This window comes from Octopus bimaculoides, chromosome 2 (genome assembly GCF_001194135.2).
Source record: "Octopus bimaculoides isolate UCB-OBI-ISO-001 chromosome 2, ASM119413v2, whole genome shotgun sequence".
Classification (NCBI taxonomy): domain Eukaryota; kingdom Metazoa; phylum Mollusca; class Cephalopoda; order Octopoda; family Octopodidae; genus Octopus; species Octopus bimaculoides.
Window position 1 is genome coordinate 133,096,722 of NC_068982.1, and position 4,526 is coordinate 133,101,247.

Genomic DNA, 4,526 nt, shown 5'->3' on the forward strand with positions numbered 1-4,526 from the left:
TAAACAGAGTTTAAATCCTTTGTTCCCTATATACATTTCACTGTTGTGATTGTTGGGAACCTCCGCATTGCATGTGCCAAGTGCAATTGGATGGTGAACAATAATAGATCATGAGGAGAACACTTTATTGCATTATGTTACAGAGATCAAACGTCTGAAGTTGGATGTATGATGTCACTTCCTTTAATTTCCAGTACCTTGCTTCCAGTCCTGATGTCTCCCTTCACTCCTCCACAGAATTAAAGAAAAGGAGGGAGCAAGTGAAAGAGAATGCATGTGAAAGAGTCTATAAATATTCTGGAATCAGGAACTTGCATCTTGACCCCAGATAAAGAATCAAATATGAATCAAATATGACATTTCAACATGAAGAACAATTTTTTTTTCTCATCTTATAAGCCAAACCAGTGAGACACAGCATAAGTTCTCTGGATCCTGTGTTAAACAACCATGCTAATACTACTGCAATTGAAAAGCATTTTTTTCCAAGACCATGTCATGGTACTGTGTAACTCATAATTTCCCAAAGTGGGCGATATCGCCCACCAGCGGACGATATTGCCCACCAGCAGACGATTTCAACTTACAGGTGGGTGATCGGGTAAATTTCTAGAAAACAGTAGGTGATTTGAGATTTTGATGGGGGATGTGAACATTTTGTGGGTGACAAAGAATTTTTAGAAATCAAGTCTGCATGTACCTATATCTAGGCAAGCGTAGAATATGGATGCACTTTTATCGATTTGACTACTCGCATGAAACATCCCTTTGTATTTAAAAAAAGCGGACTTGTTTATCAATCGAATATTTTTGTTGCATAGTCATTAAGGTGATTGTCATATGTGCTAAAAATAGTAGTGAAGTAGGCCTAGGCCTTAAATCATGCTCCACCACAATTTTTTCTCCTTTTTTTGCATAATCCTATGAATTCCTACATGTAGAATACAATTTCCCAAAAATGTTCTGAAAACTCCAAAAAACAAAAAACGTTATGAGGGGTTATATACTGTGCGTAATTCTACAGTTTCATATCAAAATACAAGTGCTATTTTCAGGATGTTGACAAAATGTGCAGTCATGCACAAAATGACAGTTTTGAAATCGTGTTTCTTGACTGAGTGAAAATGATCAAACTTTAAATCTCTATAACTTTTTTTTTGCAACTAAGTGCTTCTTTCAAAAAGAAAACACTAACATTCAACATGCTACTCCAGAAAACTAGTAAACAGGAGAATGATGGGTTGATTGCATCGTACAACATTGCATTAATTGTTGCTAAGTCTGGGAAGTCTCATACAATTGGAGGTCTCATACAATTGGAGAAACATTACTTCATCTGGTTATCGAAGAGGTTTTGTCAACCGTTATGGATGAAAAACCTGATAACATTATGAAGAAGATCCCACTTAGTAATAACACAATTTCTTGACACATTGATGAAATGGCCAATGATGTCATTAATATTCTCCAGCATTCTGAATTTTCTACACAAGTGGATGAATCAACTGTTGTGGACAATCAATGTTTGATGATGGTATATGTCCAGTATTTCAGCAAAGACCTTCAACCTTGTGAGGAAATGCTGTTCACAGAGAAACTGCAGCTTGATTCAAAAGGTGTAACTATTTTTCACATTCTCAAATCTTTCTTTTTGAACGTAGTATCCCACTCAGTAATATTCTTGCCTGTGCATCTGATGGAGCCCCTTCGATGGTAGGAAGATACAGAGGTTTTTCATCTCTCTTCAAGCATGAAATTTCCCAACAGGTATTAACTGTTCATTGCTTGGCACACCGGTAGCATTTAGTGGCAAAAAATATGAACAGTAGATTGAATGATGCACTACAGTTAGTTATCAACACTGTGAACAAATTGAAATCAAGTCTCTTGTCTGATTGAATTTTCCGTCAACTCTGTCTGAGAAATGATGAGGACTATACTAAACTCTTATACCATACCAAAGTGCAGTAGCTGTCAAAAGGAAACTGTGTTTTAAGCTTTGTTGAACTGTTTCATATAATCATATCTTTCTTTGAAGATACTCCAATATCTGCTTCATTGATGGTTGCATGGTGTGATATCGTTTTTCTTTGTGATATAGTCACAAATAAGTTATTGCAAGGAAACAGAAAAACTCTCAATTGTAAATCATTTATCACTAACTCCATTTTGAAATTGATGCTGTATAAGACTAACATTTTCACAACTTGATTCTTTGAAAGATAAATTGGTTGATGAAGATTTAACTACATATCGCAAATATTTACAGTCATTGCATGATGGCATGGTGGAGCGATTTCAAGATGTTATTGTGCTGAATATTCCAAATTGGTATAGCAATAGGTTTGGGGTCAATGCAGTTGATTGCGAGGATGATGAATTACAAAATGACAATGATGCCACAATGTGATATTGCCATAATGGCAAAGAAGGTTTGTAGTAGCATCAAAGTATATTGAATTCCTACCCCAATCTGTGGAAACATCTAAAATTGCTTTTGCTTGCCTCTCTTACCTCATACCTAGTTGAATCTGATTTTAGTCATGTTGGAACTTTACTTGGACTGGATATAACACAACATGAAGACTTGCAGCTAAAGTTGACAAGCTTGAAATCAAATGTATCTGCACTAGCTGCATTGCACCAGACACATGGTTCTCATTAAAAAGTTCTATTCTTTTCCTTTATAATACAATCATTAATTATTTTTACATTGGTAGTTCTGATCAATGGTTCATTTGGGGAAAATAAATCAGTGTAAAAGAAAGTGCAAGTTTACCGAAGTTAATCTGTCTGCATAATATAGAGTTAACATTAGAATTTTATTCCTACTTGTACCCTGAATTCATCGCTATACTCATTGCCAACCCTCACCTTACTGACAGCATCCCTGTACAGGGCTTCTACAGCTCTTACCACCCACTCCTCTATCCCTAGTTTCTGCACTGACCACCAGATAAGGGATCGGGGGACCCTGTCAAAGGTTTTCTCCAAGTCAACAAAAGTCAAGTACAGAGGTTTATTTTTGGCTAGGTATTTCTCCTGAAGTTGCCTTACCAGAAATATAGCATCAGTGGTGCTTCTCCCTGGCACAAAACCAAACTGCATCTCATCTAGGCTAACTCTCTCCCTAATTAGTTGGGCTATGACCACCTGATCCAGCAATTTGATATCCCAGTAGTTATTTCTATCTAAAGCATAGTCATATATTCAAATCCCACCATGGGAAAAACTAAACACAACTGTTTTATGCAAAAGAAAATGTATTTCTGATCACATTAATACATAAGATCCTGAATTGGCCTCAAGAATAATTGTGGTTGAAAAAAAGATGAATTTAATAGAATTATACATTTCTTATTTAGATGTATATTTTTATATGTACACAATGTTCTGATTAGGCTGCTTTCTGCTCGTAATCATTTATCATACCACTTGATATATGCATGATACTATGCTAGATTTGATTCAAAACCATCTTTCCTAAGCTCGGGATAGTAAAGTTCTTATCCATAGGCTATTGATGCATGTACAGTGGTCAGTATGTAGATATCCAAGAAAATGATCAGAGATGGTCAGTGATCAAACAAATAAAAACATGGTAGAGCTATAAAGATTGTATATATGCATTTTAAAGATGATGTTAATAGTCTATAAAAATACTAAATTATTAACAATTTGTCTTAAATATTTAAAGGGAAATTACTTCATACTTACAGTTATGGTGATCAGATTATCAACAGTTTCTTCTTCAGAGACATTGACTTGATATCTTTGCTGAGAAAATTGGGGAAGAAATTCATCCACAGGCAATATTTCCAGAGTAACATTAGCTTCACTGGTTTCAGATGAAGCTTTATCTTCAGCAACAATCTGGAAAATTCACAAATAAATATCTTTTAGCTTTTACTTGTTTCCATCATTGGACAATGGCCATACTGGAGTACTACTTTCAAGGGTCTGATAAAAAAAAAATTGACTACATTACTTATTTTTTAAAAATCTGGTACTTATTCTATTACAGGGACATAAACAAACCAATACCAGTTGTCAAGCAGTGAGGAAGAACAAACAAACACACACACACATACAATGGGCTTCCACACAGTTTCCAGTGACCAAATTTACTCACACAGCATTGGTGAGCTTGGAGCTATAATAGAAAACATTTGCCAAAGGTGTTGTGCAGTGGAACTGAACTTGAGACCATGTGGTTGGAAAGTGAGTTTCTTAACCACAACAATAACAAAGTATGTAATTCATTTTAGAAAAAAAATTTAATCTCTTATCTTTGTTGTCATCATCACTGTTGCCATCAACATCCTCGTTATTGTTATTGTTGCTATTTTCAGCTTTGACTTCATAGTCTTCCTCCCCTCTCCCTTCATTATCATTATAATATTGAGAAATGAAAAGCCTGAAGTGAAATCCTATTAGTTGACTTCATCATAACTCAACAGGTTCAAAATAATAGGCCACTGAACAAGGATGTCACAAAGTATTCAGTGTGCCCTTTTTATGTCTAT